At 36.8% G+C, this 19,416-nt stretch overlaps 1 protein-coding gene across 1 annotated transcript in view; it reads right to left on the bottom strand.

Moving 5' to 3' along the window:
* Window positions 1-19,416, bottom strand: part of tmem178bb (transmembrane protein 178Bb) — a 105,485-nt gene that overhangs the window by 47,885 nt on the left and 38,184 nt on the right. The gene's annotated exons all lie outside the window — the stretch shown is intronic.

Raw genomic sequence — 19,416 nt, 5'->3', positions numbered from 1 at the left:
AGAAGTTAAAATGTGAAGCAAACCCAAACTGTTTATAGTGATTTAATGAGTTAAAAGTTTTTATTGACAAGTACATAAATGATAGAGCAGAATCACTTGGTAAGGTTTCCCGCAGAAAATGTTTTAGTTAAGGTGGTAGGGTTTGGCAGGTGGGCGGGACCAGGGGCGTGGCAATCAAAATATTCTTATTTAAAACACTCAAATAAAGTTTAATTTTGAAGAAACTATGACAGAAAATGAACACACACTAGATTACTAATGAATTAAATGTTTTTAACAGATACTTCTAAAGGGGAATAGCTGCGTAATGAAGTGAAACTAAAGCGTTAATAAACACAAACTGAAACAAAGTTGTGGTGCGCGTGCCTGCCCGCCCGCCGCCCGCCCGCTCACTCGCGGTGTGAATCGCATCCATGCTATTCTCCAAGATGCACTTGGCTGCCTTTTTTGCATTGAAATTATTTATTTTTGGACGACCTAGTTAAGGCGGTAGGGTTTCCCAGCTTAGGCGGGCCGCCCGAACTGCAAAGTGCTGCGGGAAACCTTGCTTGGTATTGGCTTTGGTCCAAAGTAGTGGATTTTATATAGATGGTTTTTAGCTGCGACAACGTCAACAAACAGCTTATGTGGCTCAAATTTGACTTCCTGTAGACTTCTGCATAGAATCACTAAAAACAGTGTCCTTATAAAGTAGATCATTTCTGATAACAAGCTAAATAAAAAAGTTAATAACATTAGTTCAAATCATAGCTGAAGCGTTGAAACCATTACTCTGAGCTAACGTTACTGTCAGTGTTGGGGCTAATGCATTACAAGTAACGTGCATTACGTAATAATATTATTTCTGAAGTGACGAGTAAAATAACGCATTACATTTTAAATGTACACATTAATATTTTAATTACTTTTTTATTATGTACTGAATTAAACTAAACATAGTCACATTATGCACTCTATGCGTACACGCCTGTGTGGGAACAGTTTGAGACAGAAACTGAGATGGCAGGCCAGAGCTCAACATTTTTGTGATGAAATATGCAATTTATGAATACATAAAAAACACCTGCAAGGCCTAAAAGAGATCAAGCCTCAGCCAAGAAAAAGTAACGCAAAAGTAACGTAAGGATTACTTTCCATGAAAAGTAACTAAGTAACACAATTTGTTGCTTTTTGGGGAGTAACTTAATATTGTAATGCATTACTTTTAAAAGTAACTTTCCCCAACACTGGTTACTGTGTAACATGAATGTATACAATTTTAGCTACAGATCTTTAAATGCTTGCCTTGCTGGCAAACCTCCCTACGCACAGTTTTGATCCAAGCTCGCGTCTGCCCTCGTCTTCAGGAAACGGAAACATTTTTATTTTTTCGACAAGATATTTGTTTCAAAGGTCAGTTTAGCCGCTAGTCAGATTGATAAACAAACACAGACTCTAAGTTAACTTTGGGCCAGACACGTAACTTAAAAATTTTCTTTTTCTCTTAAAGGGACACTCCAGTTTTTGGAAAATATGCTAATTTTCCAGCCCCTATAGAGTTAAACATTTGACTTTTACCGTTTTGGAATCCATTCAGCTGATCTCTGGGTCTGGCGGTACCACTTTTAGCATAGCTTTATTAGCATCGTGCTCAAAAATAACCAAAGAGTTTGATATACGCAATGATATACGCAGTGCCTAAAAATAGTCCCCTGCTATTGAAAGTTACTAATGGGACTATTTTCAGGCACTCCGTAATATCACTACGCCTGCTGCAGCCATGTTAAGGCAGCAAAGTCCTTGATTATTACGCCAGAATGAGAGTATAGTTCCTAGCCATATTGGCCTAGAAAATCGCAACTTTTAATTTTCCGTCGGTCTTGGTACACGATGTAACTACAGAAGAGTCAAGTTTAAATAGGAAAAATATCTAAACTCTTTGGTTTATTTGGCGATGCTAATGGTCTAATCAGATTCAATGGATTATGCTAAGCTATGCTAAAAGTGGTACCGCCAGACCCAGAGATCGGCTGAATGGATTTCAAAACGGTAAAAACCAAATGTTCAACTCTAGGGGAGCTGGAAAATGAACATATTTTCCAAAAAAGTGGAGTGTCCCTTTAAGTTTAAACCATTGTACATTGTTGAGGTCTTGATTCTTCTTAATGTCCCGGAGGGCAATGATAGTTGCTCATCAAACAGTGGTTTCTCATTACCTGTTTCACATTTTCAATTTTCCACAATGTATTTCCAAGCTTTATGGTCAGCATATCTCGCAGCTATGGGGGAGAGATACGATGCTTCGTGACATAAATTATTTCATTTGGGAGCTCTCCAATGCGCCCCTGAGAATTATATTGCCTTTAGTATTGGTTGTGCACTTAGCCTCTCCCCTTTTACACAGAAAGGCAACGTTCTCATGCCCAGATACCCAGAGAAAATGGTCACTGGCAATGATAATGATACACATTTCTGTGTACAAGCCAGCATTCCTGCCAGCACTATTGTCTGAGATATCATTTCCTGTTGATTATAAAGATAGAAAATGGCAGCCTCTTTTCATTCGAAGAGAATTATTATAGCCCCAGCGTTTGGCCCAGGCCTCCATTATCTCATTCTTCCAGAAACCACTAGACCAGCTAAAATCTATGATGTGTTACCAGGGAACTTCCAATGCCACATCGATTCGAAAAATCATTAGCGCCATGAGTTGAAAACGGATGCGCTATCATAATTGAGGTCATTCTATACTGCAATAATATTGAATTTAATTTATTGTATATAACGGTCCTACACTGTAAAAAAATTCCGTAGAAATTTCAATGTTATTGCAGCTGGGTTGCCGGTAATTTACCGTAGATTTACATTTATGTTATTTACTGGCAAGAGTTTGTTCAAAGTTAAATAAATTTCAAATATTAACAAGTCTTTATCTTTACAGAATAAAACTATACAATAACCGCCTCATGCAAAGCATTCTGGGAACCAGAAATCATCATCAACCTTTTTCTGTTTTTTGGTCCAGATTTTGTTTACCAGAATGTTTTGCTTGATGCTGTTTTTTAGTTTTACTCTGTAAAGATAAAGACTTGTAAATGTTTAATTTTCATTTAACTTTGAACAAAATGTTGCCAGAAAAAAACATAAATGTAAATCTACGGTAAATTACCGGCAACTCAGCTGCAATTTCTACGGAATTTTTTTACAGTGATATACAGGTTAGATTAAACCATCCAAAATATTTATTTAACTTAATGTCAAAAATGAAATTCACTGTACATTAACCAATATACACATTCCTAAATCTTTGCAACCATAGCTGCACATGGTTACTCTTTAAACATGTCTTGCACCAAGTTCATCTGAAGAAGATCTCCATGAACGCCTCTTGTTACACGGTCATGTAAGACAGATCGCTCTTCGCCCTGTGCTTCCCTGCGGAGTTAAAGCTGATCGGGTCAGCGATCGGGTGTAAACCGAAACCATTCTTCTTCCAGCCTGACCAGACAGCAGCATTCCTGCGTATAGATTTTATTTGATGGCCAGCAAAGCCTGGGAGAGTCGAATGGATTTTAAATACGCCAAGAAAAGCTAAAGGCGTCACGGGCAAAAGCAGCTTGTAAAGTGTCACTCGGACCCTTCGGACGTGTGACTCAAATACAAAGGTCCTCGGCTCAGGTAGAGCCATTAATATTGGATAATAAGCGTTGTTTACGCCTGGAACGCTGTACAGTAGCGTTTATGAGGCGTCTGCTATGTGCCAGTTTGTTTTAATAGGACTCAACTGCCAATATTGCATGCATCATGCTGTGAGGCAGTCAATGAAAAGTCCTTTGGCTCCTCTTGAGGTCTTGTGCTGGAAAATTTCTGATCATTTTAAGTGTTTTAAGTTCATCTGATGCTTCTCGGAATAACATGGATCATCATTGCTCGATGCCAATCATGCTTCCATTAAAGGAGACATTTCACAAACGCTCTCAGATTTTTTTGAAACTCGTTTGTGTGTGTGTGCATATGCATATAAAAATGAGAGCTATTTCTTTGCCGAGGACATAGCAGACGCCCCCATTGTCTAGTTTTCTGCTCATTGAACTAATCTAAAGTCTGCAGACAGGGATTTGGCTGACTGCTAGTTTCTTTACTTATTTATGAATTTCTGGCCTCTCTCGCTTTGCTTTAACTATCACACAGAAAAAAAAGGTTCATTTTTCCTGATATTTCTTTATCATGAGGACATTTTAGGTTCACCCCTGATCGATCGCTGCCATTACCTACAGCTAATGTGGCCACACAGCCGAACTGAGTAAAAGATAAATAATTAATCCATTTGCAACACATCCCCAACATTTCGCCAAGCGAAGAGCAAAAGAAACTGCAAAACCTCTTGAATTTCCCCTTTCAGTCTTTTCAATTGCCTTTTTGTCAATAATTCATGAGCCCTCAGCTTCAATTTTTTCTTCCTCTGGCCAATGCAGGTCTCCTAATGAGACAAACCGGTCTAAACAAAAGCTCCGATACGCAATATTGACAGCAGACCTGCTCAACTTGTGGAAGTGCTTCATGTCAATAAGGTAACTGATTACTTGTACAGGTGATCGATGATGCATTTCTGTTGTGTGTTTTTACAAAGTGATTGTGATTTTACCAAATAGGATATGTTCTGGGATCAACATCATTTCCAAACAATCAAATTGCAGGATTAGGTTTCAAAGACAATAGGTTTCGGCATTTTTGTCAACCTATTATTTCTGTCTTATCTGAGAGGTGAGCTATAACCTTCAGATGTTTACGTTGATACGAGAAAACATCTTACGCAACAGTATCGCTACAGTGTTTACAAAAGTAGCTGCGTTTCCATTACCCTCCAAATTGCACAAATTGAAAATGCGGCTAATGGAAACACAACAATTTCGTTATATATTGCAAATCTACCATATTGCAAAAAAGTTTTTTTCAAGCAATTTGAAAAAGGAATATATCACAAGACTGCAATAGAAATATTTTACGAGTTGGCTAATTCGTATGAATTCATACAAAGTTAATCGTGCAAAAACGTACGATTCTCATGAAAAAAAAACACAATAATGAAACCTAACCCCGCACCTAACCCCAACATCACAGGGGTCAAGGCAAATCGTACAAAAACTTACGAATGTGGTTGCAGGGCTCAACATAAAGGACTGCCCAGTTGCCCGGGGCAAGCGTGAGAGACGTTCGAGCCAGTAAAAAGTATTGTCACTTGCCCGATCGGGCCAGTGCTTCACCCTCAGTCACTAAAATATATTTTCATCAATGTATATTATTTAACATCTTGGAAGCAGACATTTACTTGGGTAAAACACGACGAAAGAAACAATGCAATATTTTGCACAGTTTGCTGTCAGTTTACAGGTAATGCAGAAAATTTGGTAATATTTTTTCTTTGGAACATGTCTGTTGTATATGTATACAATTATACTTGACTTATTATTATTATTTTATAAATTTTTTTTTTTAATTTGAACCATTACCTTTAATATCTGTCTAAAACAAAACACTTGTGACTCCTGCATTAAGGGTTAAAAACGTTATCCCGTCATGTTAATCTACTTGTTGTGACAAACTAAAAAAATGTATTCTGTAAGATTTAGTTTGCAGGGCATTTCAGATTAAGTTGAAACAGCTAAATAACTCCCTATATAAAAAGAAATATGAATATCACCACCTTTAATTAATCTTAATTATTTATTAATTGTAAATCTTATTAATTTTGGCATTTACTTATACATTTTTTTAAATTAAGGTTGAAACTGTTAACATTAGTTAATGCACCATACTGCATTACTTTAATCATCTAACTAACATCAATTACTTTAATGACATAAACATGAATTAATAAATGCTTGTATACTCTATATAACATGAACAAACTATGGAAAATATAATGCATTTAAAAATGTGAAAAAATACAACTTTTTCATATCATATTATTCAGTACACATAAACGAATAATCCAGGGTCTGTTCTGTTCACACAACAGCTTACAGTCACAGCTCTAATACAGTAACGTTATGTATGAATATAAACCCTGAACGAGCAACTCAAATAAAACTTGTGTACAATTCGCACAGGATGCCTGTAATCATAGTGACAGTTGTACATTGAATGATTGTACCCTTTATCAACAAATTATTATTTTACAATAGAGGCAGAGCTGAGGTGCTATTTTATGCGCAATGTTATGCACTTAAAACAAGGCATTGTGCGCAATGTGCGTATATTACACAAGAACAAAATTCAAGCTCACGGATAAACAGTCAGTGATGAAATAAGGATAATAAACAATAATGTATATATCTTAGTAAAGGTATAAATTGATTTAGTCAAGAGCAGTGAGAGATTAATTGTTTGATTAACATTAGTGACAGATAAGCAAAAAATGTAACTTTTTTCTGCTGTTTACTTTCTCCTAAGCCCTAAATGGTCGTGTTTGAGGATACTTCGTGTTTGAGGATACTTGCAAAGACGGGATTTTTGACGAATAACCTTATGTGTATTTAAGGACAATAAAGCGGCAAAAATACTCACAAGCTCAAAGAGAAGCGAATGCTCGACTTGCTTATTCCCCTCATACAGAAACAGCGCATTTAACACTGTTGTTATTGTTTCAATTTAAAATCACTTGTTTTTAAATGCGGATACATGTACAAACGTCAACATTTCTTGACCATGCGCACATGCAACTGCAAGAACTGATGACATCAAAGTACTGTGAGAGCATTTCGGAAGCAGTCTCGTCTAATGAGGTGTGTTCGACTTCATGCGGCGCTGCGCAGACCGATCGGCGGCTGACTTGAAGCAGTGCATTCCGGTTAGTAAGTTTGTCCGACTTCAGCTGGCGCTGCATGCACGTGACTGTGTCATATGGTTTTTAAGTACCGCGAGAGCGTTTCGAGAGTAGCCGGCTAGCTCAGCCGGTGCAGCTTCTCCAGAGCGGCTGCCCGGAGTTGTAATGACGTAACAGCTTGACGTGATTGGTCGCCTCACTGATGACAACGATCACGTGAGTTTCAAGTTTAATCCAACCTTTAGTTCCACTAATAAACATTATAAATTCATGTTTTAAAACAGGAAAAAACACTTTAATATGCTTAAATATGTTATATTCTGTCGTGTAATAAAATAAAAAGGAAAATAACAAACTCTATTGGTATTTTAATAATATAGGCTTGTTTCCCGATATTTTCGGGTATACAGTATAAGCAGCAATTAAAATATTCGATATAAAATGTTTCTGGTTGCAACTTTTTATTAAAAGGTTTGTTTTTATCAAATTCAGCATCTAATTCACTTCATTCGCGATTAATAACAAGGAAACACGGCGCAAACGTCACTACGGCAAGCAGCAGGTGTCCGGCTTCACAGCTCCGTCTTCAGTTCCTCCCTCGACTGCAAGCGGCAAACCTCGCCGATCGGTCTGCGCAGCGCCGGATGATCTCGAACACACCTATGAGTTCTCGGTTCGCTCTCACGGGATTTTGATGTCATCTGACTGCCTCTTGATTCTTGTGGCGCCAAGTGAAGTTTACCCAAACTCGTTGTATTAGCCACTGGTTAGATCAGCGTAGCAGTCAAAAACGATCATGTACGAGACAAATCAGTTACCCCCAAAATACAGGACCCTAGGCTTACTGTGCAAAGACACGTAAATTACCTGGCTGTTTGATTTTCTTAGCCCACGAACTGAAAGGCTTGCCAATCTTCCTCATTTCGCTAAGTCAAGTTAATCTCCATTGGTCTTATACACCTTTATCGATGTCCAAAACATCGGATCCTTCCTGCATTACAAGTATGTCCATGCTAGCAGAAATAAAGTTTTACCTCAGCTTAACGTGAGATACAGCCGGAAAACCCGGAGTGGATCTGGTGCGTATGATTACAGAACGCTTACAGTGGAGAGAGGAACGTGATTTCGCTCCACTCCAGGCTTTGATCACATTCCACTTAACAAGGTGAATACACTGCGTCTTTATGAAAAGTTAATTTAATAATTTTGCAACTGACGGAAATCCGTCGTACTGTAGACTCGCTGCAATCGACGGAAATCCGTCGCTACGACGGAGAACTTTAATCCATGCATTTAAAGCATAAAAGTCACATAATCATTTTTAAATATGCCGTAGTGTGTTTGATTGTAGGACAAGACAAAAGAGGTGTGTTCGACTTCTTGTGGCATCACAAGAACTGCCAAGCACGTGACATGAAAATATAGCGCAAATGATTTGGAGTCAACTTCTCTGTATGCTTTCGATTCTTTCTGACGGTATTTTGATTTACGTGCTTGGCGGTTCTTGTGATGCCACATGAAGTTGGTCTGCGCGCCAGCATATGAAGTCGAACACAGCTGTCAAATGACTTTTTTTGACGTTTTAGTCACATAACATTGTTTAATGCAAACAGCGTGTTTTGTGCAAATCTTTAATTAAAATGTAGAGTTTCCTTAATGGGGTTGCGTGAACACCTGGTGGTTCGTGAGGGAATTGCAGGGAGTTATAAAATTACAATTAAAGGGGACATATCATGAAAATCTGACTTTTTTCGTGTTTAAGTGCTTAAATTGGGTCACGGTGCTTCTATCAACTTAGAAAAAGTGAAAAAGATCAACCCAGTAACTTAGTTTTGGTAAACCATTCATGTGAATAAATAGCTCATTAAAATTTGGCTCCCCTTGTGATGTCAGAAGGGAATAATACCGCCCCTTAATCTGCACTATCCAACCACTGCACTACCATTTAAAGCAGAGATCAGCTCATTTGCATTTAAAAGGACACACCCAAAAATGGCACATTTTTGCTCACACCTACAAAATGGGAATTTTAACATGATATAATAATCTATCTATATATACCAAATATTTATTTTACATCTTCAAAATATCCTCATTAAATCATAAAATGTAAATAAATAATTTTAAATTAAATAACTCTAAATAAAACACAACATTTTTCAGATGAGTTTTATGTACCAAGAAAATTATCAGATAAAGGTCACAGGTAATAATAACAATAACGTTATACTATTATAATGTTGATAAAAACTTTTACATTTATAAAGTTAAATATGCAAATGTGCTTTTAAATTACTGAAATATTTACTTAAAATATTTTAGAGGGAACTTAAAGGTAATAATTTGGGTTAAGATGTTTGGCTGACAAAAAAGTTTGAAAACCCCTGGTTTACACTATTGGCCTATATTTGTAGCCATATCTGTATCTTAAATTGGGTAATGAAAGTATGTTGATATCCCCAGTTATACATCTGACCTTCTTATTGGAAACTTTTTTATAAGAGATTTACGCAAAGCATTAATTTTAAGGTGACATAATAGAAGTCAATATGCTTTGAGAGATTACGTAGTAAATCCAACCAGCAAATAACAAAACTGTAACGTGGCATGATTTACAAATCTGTTTAGTTATGTAATAGCTTGTTGTAAAACTCGCCTACGGATGCTAAAATTAGCTCAGCTGTTTATTTTCATATAGTATAGTACACGTAAGACAATGCTATTTACTGTATGTCTGAAATACTAAGCGTTAAACTCTTTTAAGGAAATGTCACGTCAAAATACGGTGTTGGATTAAAGTCGACCAATCTGTCAGGAGGTATTTCGCATCATTGCGTCTGCCAGGAGTGTAGTGTGTATATATAACTGCACTGATCTGAAAGCTGTATCTATTCAAGTGATGTAGTTGTTCACTAAGCTGTAACACTGTCATGAAGGCGAGAGTGATCAGCTGGTGAAACTGATGTGAGGCTTTTCATATTTATTTCCATTAATCATGAACTCCCCCCGACTTCTAGGAGCCCGCAGCCGAGCTGTTGCCATGTGGTGCAATTCCCTTTGTTCAATAGCATGCATTAGTCATCATTATGTTGTTCTTGTTGCTTCATCTTTGGGTCAAACATGCCGCCAAGGCGGTTTTGTGGAGGAATGATAGCTAGATTTTGTTTGCCTGACGTCTATGTGTTCTTTTATTATTTGATGAGACACAGCAGCATCAGATGCACGACTGTGCCAGTGTACTGAATATTAACTGTGATTCAGATGCAGTTGATCATGGCATTGCTATGATTTGGTTTGAAGCAGCAATCTGTTATTGACAAATATCAGTTACTGAGTATATTAAAACACCTTGATTTGCAATAGTGAGCTAATAATAAAGATTTTTAATTTAAGATAAGTACTTAAAGTGACATGCGCACTTTTATGTTTCAAACAGAAATGGCAATAGAGAGATTTAAAGGTGCAGTGTGTAATTTTTAGAAAGATCTCTTGACAGAAATGCAAAATAATATACAAAACTATATTATCAGGGGTGTATAAAGACCATTTTATAATGAACCGTTATGTTTTTATTACCTTAGAATGAGACGTTTTTATCCAAATACACGAGGGTACCCCTTACATGGAAGTTGCCATTTTTGCCGCCATGTTTCTACAGAAGCCCTTAAAGGACAAACTGTTTTGTTAAGTTTTACTAAGCCGACCAAGACATGTTTTTCCAGGGCGGCTACGGTAAATTCTCTGTGAGTTTCAAAAGTGAGGGGTGAGCAGTGGACTAAGCTGTTGGTTGTAATTCGCAACCTCACCACGATATGCCGCTATTTTACACATTGCACCTTTAATGTTTCAATGTTTTGTTTACTTTTGCCGATTCAATTTATATTTTCAACCGAGGCCAAAAAGTTTTGTATTTATTGTTTGTATAACCCTAAAATTATAATAAAAAAGTAATGTTCTAATTGATTTCTTGATGATGCAGTCTCCTAAAAACAAATTTATAAGACTTTATTTGGACTTGCCTCTGTGAACTGTTGAAATCATAGACTGTAAAGAAAATAAAGCCAAAATCTCCCAAAAATGGCCGCTGACATCTTGCATTTTCAAGTTAGGGCCACGTTGTTTAATTTGCAAATGCATTTGCGCCCAATTTTCCACCCATGGGCGTTCTGGTCTGAAACGAGATGTGTTCAGGGGCATTGTTGGCGCATTGCTATTTTGAGGCAACTAAAATAGACTACGCCATTTACCAACTAAAACCTGGTCTAAAGTCAATTGCGCAATACTGTTTTTGTTATTTAATGAGTGCGTTAGTAATATGCGTCTATAAACGGGACGAGAACGCAGGTTTGCTTATCACACATGGATGCACAGCAACACACAAGATTATTATTAAGTCTCTTGGACATAAATGAGGTCTGATTACGAGACGTTAGAAGAGCTGCTTCCCATGTAGCCTGGGAAGTAATTTAATGTTTTGCTTTAAACAAATATTGCATCTATTTTTTAATTTTTTATTTTTTAAATGCTATCTCAAAAATGTATTGTATTTGATGACTTTGTATCTGTGGATATGTGATGAAAACCTTTTTAAAGTAATGCTTTTTAAAACTTTCACGGCGCTGTCCAAGTGCTGAAACGTTTCGTCACAAAATTCTTTATCTCCTGTTTGTTACAAATAATGTTTTTTTTAAGTGAAAACCTTTTCCGGCATATTTAAAGCAACACCAAAGAGGTTTTTTAACTTAAAATAACGTTTCCAAAAAAGTTTCAGTCATTCATCCACCCGAAACAGGGTGAACGGCACTTTCACATTCGCTTTGCAGCCCTCTATCGGCCAAAACCACACTTCAGAAGTTTCTAACCGTGGGGTCACGGTCCTGTAGTTTTAGTGAAAACTACAAAAACTTGCTTTACGGCAGACCTACAATCCAATCAGAGCCAGCGTTGCTGCAGTAGGCTACATTTTTTACGACAGTGGAAATGGACAATTCCACTTCCAACCTGTAGGGGGAGCAAAGAGCAAAAACTCTTTAGTGTTGCTTTAAATTATTCTTTGAGATTACACTGATCATGTAGGCTATCCATACATTTACAGCAATTAAGAGACTGCTAATTTTACTTCCATGACTGAAAAAAAATTACTTTTAAAGGTTAATACAAAAAAAATACAAATAAAAACAACGCAATTTTAACATCAATCTTAAACTGGAGGTCTTCTTCCTCCGCTTAGCTTTTCTGTTTACAAATTCCGCTTTCTAAATAGAGAATCGGCATGGTGTGAGCGCAACTGGCTTTTAAAGGGGATGAGAGCTAAAACTCTGATTGGTTTATTGCACGTTATGCCCAAAACACACCCATTACTCATTACAAGAATAGGAGCAACCATTTTAGTTTGTGTGCTTGGCGCACAAACCATTTTTCCCGTCGTTAAATTAGCAAATGTGGATTCGTTGGGTTACGTTCCATTTGTTTACATGGTTATGACCACCAAGGGCATTGAAATGTTTTGGCTTCACATTTTGGGACATATGTGGCACTGGTTGTAATTCACATGCAGACATTTGTGACATGGCTAAAGATTATCAAAAGCCATCAACTAAGTGTTTCATTAAACCCCGAGTAAGTTGGCTTCTCGCTAACACTCCCAAAGAGGCGTTATCATCTAGCTGACTCATATTGTTGGACCCAACACTCCACAACTTAATTATAAATATGCCTCATGGTGATCTATGTCTTTATGATGTAGATAAAGGATTGTGATGAGGACAGAAAGCGGCTTTCGGCATAACTCTGCCTATGAGTCAATACTCAGGTTCATTGTGGGTTGTCACCCGCGCACTTATGGGCATCAAACATTCTTGTCATTTAAAGCGTGGAGTACAATCTGTTTTTTCTTCGCCCCTCAGGGTCGAATTGCTGAAATAAATGCATGTGTGGCTTTCAGTTGTGAGCAATGTTAGAACAGCAGCTTGCTAATGGCTGTGTACAATTCAGTTCGTTTCCATTTCGTTTATTAATTGCAATTCCCCCTAACGCTTTCTGTGTGAAACAAAAAGCCCGTTGCTTTCGTCATCAGCTAGACCAAAAACTGAGTTTGTAAAAGTGTATTAAAGTGCCCATCTTATGACTGCTTTTCCACAAGTTATATAGGTGTATGAGTTCCATCAAGCATGTTTCAAAAGTTGTTTGCTCGAAATAGCTTGTAGGAAAAGATTGTTACCCATCTCTAGTAGCCTCTGTTTCAGGGCAGTTCAGATTGTGCCGTTTTGAGCTAGTCTTACATATTTATGAGCTGCTGCTCCTTTGATCACGCCCCACTACTAACGTCATGTGCCCGTGCGCATGCTCAGTGGTATCGTGAGCAGTACAGACCATACTGTGTTATTATTTTATATATTATTATTATTAACGGTTTATGTTGCCAACAGACAAATCATGCAGAAAAGTATCACTAATAAAGAAACTCATGACACACAATGATTCCAGAGTAAATTGTGATGTTACGTTAGCAGTCACAACAATACACTCGTTTTCCCTGGACAATGCAAACATATTCCCATTATAAAACATTTTCAAACGCATTATTTTCGCAAATTACAGAAATTAAGACCCGGCGGGGGATGTATACTGCTTGTGGACCGCGTGCTAATTGCTAGAAGCTAGCGGGAGGTCCGGCCCGTGTATATATCTATGCGGACCGTAAAGTTATTAGAGGCTCGCCTCGTCAGAAAAGCCGGGGTGTACGGTCTCGGTTAGTTTGGCAAAAAGCTTTTAGCTCTAGCATCATAAATGTAGTATTTTGTGACAGAAAATGACAACATACAAAATATAACGTGACTTCTTACCTTTGTGATGAAACAACGCGATCGCGAATCGAATCCAGTCTGTTTCAGATGTGTGAATGATCCATGAAAGTCCAATAAAATACATCCAATTACCATTTTTTCCACAAATGCGTATAATCCGTGAAATATAGATACATAGTCTGTTGTTTACATCAGATTTCGCATGAAGGTCTTATCGCCTACAATCTGAGGACTGTTTGCGTCGTAACACACTGTATATAAGATTACTCCGGGTTCCAATAATCACGCGTTAAAACTTTGTTTTTAAAAGTAGGTGGGAGTATAGTCCATAATATCCAAATAGCGCTGTTATTTCCGTGAGACATGATAACAGCACAGAGGGTCTCATTCAAGTGACTGCTCTATGCTCTCTAGCTACCTGGTGGGTGGAGACCTGCGAGTGGGGTGGTGGGCGGGAAAATTCAAACTGAATGTGACGAAACTTTTTGTTACGTCACAACGGAGCTGAGTTTTAACTCGCGCAATCTGAGACTCAAGGCAGAGGACATTCAGAAACCTGTATCTCACTCAAAACAGCATGGATGGATTTTTTTCCAAGTTTGTATGCGTGTGGGAGCATCAGAGACACAAAATAACACCCCAAAACCCAGAAAAAGTGAGTTTTTCATAATACGGGCACTTTAAAGAAAGTATGGAAACGAAATAATTTATTTTAAAGTTACCCTTTGAGAAAAGAGGTTTATTTTTATACAATCTCTCTTTACAAAAGTGGCAGTTCGTGACTGCTAATCCGAAGGGCGCTAATTCAAAATAAGCGTTCGGAGTGTTGCGTGTGTTACTTGCGTTTTCAAAATATGTGTTTGTTGCGTCATGTGAACCATGTGCATCACATGTTTTGTCAAAATAAGTGCCACACGCGTCAAAATCATTTAGTATAATAGAGACGCTCACGTTCACTAAATACACGCAAGACACTCCCTTAACAGTAAACTCTGATTACGCATGAGATTATACGAGTATCTGGCAAACGCGAGCGTCTCTTTTATCATAAACCCTATAGACGCTTCTGCAGCAGGCACTTATTTTGACAAAACACGTAATGCACATGGGATCACCTGATGCGCAGAACACATATTTTGAAATTACGAATCCCACACATGACGGACTACATAGATGTTGTGACGAACTTCCCATTGAGCGCCCTCGAAAAAAGAAGTCACTGGCCGCCACTGCTTTACAAGAATTCATATGTAGTTTACAAGTTGGCTAATTTGTATGAATTCGTAAAAAATTCATGATTGTTAGAAAAAAACTGTAATAATAACCCCGCTCCTAAATCCAACGTAAAAAAGGTGAAAGGAAATCGTACAAAAAGCGTACAAATGTAGTCGCATGTATTAATTCATGTGAATTAGGCTACCTCATAAAATATGTACCAATTGTCTTGAGATTGTGAGTGGTTGTTTTATCTAAATAATAAAATATAGAAGGAAAAATGGATAGTTTATAAGGCAGTAAGAATTAACTTCTCGTCAAAATAAATATGTTTGATGTTTTACATTTATTGGTCAAAAATCCGTTAATTGGAATATACTTTAACTAATGAAAAACAAACATGTTATTCATTGGAAAAATAAAAACATTTCCTTTAGATTAAATAAATAAATAAATTAAATTAATATTAAAAATATTTAAACATTTAATATTTAAATATATAATAAATATCAGCTATACCTTCAGCTATAGCCAATTTTTTTTTATCTTTCTGTATTATGTCTTATTTTATGTTGTCAGCTACTGCAGGATAAACTCAATGAAAATAAATAAAAGCATTAAAAACAAGAGATAATAATATAATATAATGTAATGTAATGTAATGTAATGTAATGTAATGTAATGTAATGTAATAAAATATACATGGGCGTCGGAACCATTATACGTGGGTGGGACAGGACCCACCCACTTTTTAAGACCAATGATAATGGACCCACCCACTTTTTCTCTACTTTAGCGCATTTGTCTGTTCACTTATCAATGCGCTGTTAGTCAAAATCCATTCCACTAGAGCAGGAATCCCCAACCTTTGTTTTTACACCGCGGACCGTTTCAGCTTTTTAAAAAAAGTCGCGGAGGGAGGTGTCTCTGAGTTGCTGTTCAAACAAAGTGCTGAAAAACCTCCTTTGCGAAATGAATAACGTTTAAAATGGAAGTAAAGGTCAAACATCCATGCATTAGGAAAATTAATAACTGCTTTATTTATAGTATATTTTCTATAGACGTGTAAAACCATATTATGGCGAATTATTTTACTTTCCCTGTTTCACGAGTTTGCCTGCCCATTTAGTCTTAATAATTAACGGTAAACGAACTAAGCTTGCTGTTTTTAAAGGCAACTCGAACATTAGGTCGACTCGAGCCCCAAGTTCAAGAAACAGAAGAAAAAAACGGAGGAGATGAGGAGGAGAGATATGAATTGCGGAGGCACGGAGACGTTTAGGTTTAGCATATGCTTTTATTGATAATAATTGACACAGCACTAAATGTGGTCCCTTTCAAATCGTTAAAAGTATAGGCTACTCGTTAAAATATTATTACTGCAGTAAAATAGTTTATTTTGATTATGGTGCCACGATCGCTGGATAATTTTAAAGTTTTTTTTTTTACAGAAGCCTGCAATTACTTTTCATGCGATTATAACGTCTTCACGTATTAACATTATTGGCGAGGTACATTTGCAAATTAATCATAAAGTCATACCTCTGCAATTGTTTAATCGATTGTGTTTTAGAAGTACACATGCTCAAACTCTTATGACAGCATGTTCCCGACGGATACCATTAAATATATTGATCTCATTTCCAGAACTCACATTTATATTTCTCTAAGAGAGAGAAAGAGAGACTGGGTATAACAAATAAATAGGGTATACAAAAATTGTAACAGTTACCTTCATTCGTTTTTCTTACCTTTTATTTCCTCAAAATAAAAAATAAACATTGTAGCCTACTGTCAGCAGAGTAGAGAAAAAAATGTCACAGAGAAAAATAAATGAAATATGACATCTGTCATTATTTGCAAATTTTTCAAAGGGCTATTACCAGAATTCTGACCGCAATACTGTCTTTTATTTAATAAACGCAAATGTTCAGGTTAATTAAAAGGAAAAATGAAAATTGCATCTATTGCAGTAAATGTATTTTCGGGTGGGGGGGTTGACGTGGGGACCCACCCACTTTTCATTTGCTTCCGACGCCCATGAAAATATAATAATTAGGGCTGGGCAAAGATTAATCGCGATTAATCGCATACAAAAAAAAGTGATTTTCTTTGCAAAATATATGTGTGTGTATTGTGTGTAATTATTATATTTAACCACACACCCATACATATAGTCATTTCATTTTTTTTATTTATATAACATTTTTTAACATTTTATATATAGTATAGAATATATGAAAACATAAATAAATAAATAAATAAATAAATAAATATATATATATATATACACATGTTACATGTAAATGTTTCTCAAATACATACATGAATGTGTGTGTATTTATATGTACATAATAATTACACACAGCACACACTCATATATTATGCAAAAAAATCACTTTTATTTTGTATGCGATTAATCACGATTAATCTTTGCCCAGCACTAAATAATATAATATAATATAATATAATATAATATAATATAATATAATATAATATAATATAATATAATATAATATAATATAATATAATATAATATAATATAATAATTAAGAGATAACTAATAATAAAAAACTTTATAAAGTGCTCACAAGTACTTATTTCCATATCATACAATAAAAGCACAACATGATGTTGTTTTAAAATAAGTTCTCAGATGCAAACATGTTTGTTTCATCAGGTCTTATAGTGCTGGCATAGACAGGCACGTGTAGCAGGCAGATGGACACTACGGTGCAGCAGTCGCCCTGACCTCATTATTTGGTGACCCACATTGCTTCCCATCCCTCTCCGAACCCAAGCCATGCTGGATTAGCGAGCAACATGCACTAGTTAAGTGCACAGTTGGGGGTGGATGAATGTTATGTATTCACTGAAACCAGGTGGTGTGTTTCATTGTCTTCATAATTACAACCCAGTGCAACAGAGATGGGAATCTGCAGGCAGATTAGCCGGTCGCTGCGGGGAAATGCGTGTCTCGCCTTTACTGGCCAAGTAAAATTAATTCAGAGTTGCTTCTTACGCTGTGCATGTCAGGATGATGCATGAAATATGAATTTATTTTGCCGGTGCTTAAAGTGACTTAAATCTGTTATTTCATATGCAGTAAATAAGTTAAGGGGATGGTTTACCCAAAAATGAAACATATTTTATAATTTACTTTCCAAAAATGTATGATACAAAAAAACATTGGCCCCCATTAACTTATATTGTATGGACACAAAATCAGTTTCTCAAAATATCTTCCTTTGTGTTCATATACAGGTTTTAAATGGCATGAGGGTGTATAAACATTGACATGGTTTTCATTTGAAAAAAATTCTGTTGTCATTTCCTGACCCTCAAACAGATGTGGGGCACCAATGACTTCCACAGTAGAAAAAAATACAATGTAAGTCAATGGTGCCCCACATCTGTTTGGGCTTTAAAAAATTTAAATATCTTTAATTGTGTTTAGCAAAACACATTAATTTATACAAGTCTGAAACAACATAAGCGTAAGTAAATTATTCTGTGAACAATCCCTTACATGTAAGGTTACTGTCTCTTTAAGAAAATTTGGTTTTATTTGATCAAATACTAGTAGTGATGACTTTGGCTCGTGAGATTGTGAGTCTTTGTTTATGTTACACCACTCTCTTACATCTTTTTATGTAATAAATAACAAAAACAAATACAATGTCGTCGTCAAGGTAGTCACCTATGTTTTCATTTTTGTAAAGTTCACTGTGTTCCTTTTATACAAAATATATGTTTTGCTGTTTGTGTCAATTCCCAAAAACACTGTCTAGTTTGCCTGCTGGAAGTGATGCTCATATTGACCGTTGTCTCTGAATGGCCGTGGATCATGTCGAGAGATTTATACTTCTGCAGTGTCTTTGAAGAGCGACGGAGGCTTCCCTCAGGATAGCTTGTCTCTTGTAATTCACCAGAATCAGTATGTACATGAAAAAAGCCCTAAAGCCACAGGGTTAGAGCATGAAGATGGATGAACCCGGGCTGCTGTGTGGTCTACACCACCCTGCTGTTCAGACTCAATCTCACGCAAGGGTGAATCTCACCCAGAGCCAGAGGAAATATAACTAAACAGCCATTCTAATTGTTTATCTTACTCCATGGTGTCTAATGGCACTAATCTGTCTCCCGCAATATGTTGGCCCATCATCTTCTAGGTAATTTCTGCTGTATTAATTTGATCACAAGGCTACAACCTTGTTTATGCAGTTAATCATCACTACTTTAAGTCGATTTTCAGTCTTTTGACAAGTTGTCAGAGCGCATTGTGGATGCCGGTCGGGCCGGATGCGTTTGTCTCGGCCTGTTTGCGCGACGTGAAGGACGAGATGATTAAAAAGCATTATCGTTATCTGTTGTGTGCAGCAGATGGAAGTGTGGACAGACGTTACCCACCGATAGTATCTTGACACTGAGAGCTGCTTAATTAAAGGCCTGGCAATGGCAGCCAACACTCTGTCCTTCATTGCACTCACATTGTGAAAAAAACTCACGTTGCCATTAAAAATTTGCTGACGTTCGCAATTAATTGATATGGATGAGCACAACACAAACTGGAGGCTCCCGTGAGGTGCA

The sequence above is a fragment of the Paramisgurnus dabryanus genome, chromosome 1 (assembly GCF_030506205.2).
Source record: "Paramisgurnus dabryanus chromosome 1, PD_genome_1.1, whole genome shotgun sequence".
Taxonomy (NCBI): Eukaryota; Metazoa; Chordata; class Actinopteri; order Cypriniformes; family Cobitidae; genus Paramisgurnus; species Paramisgurnus dabryanus.
The sequence above is the reverse complement of the archived record's forward strand: the minus strand, read 5'-3'. Positions and strand labels throughout refer to the sequence as shown.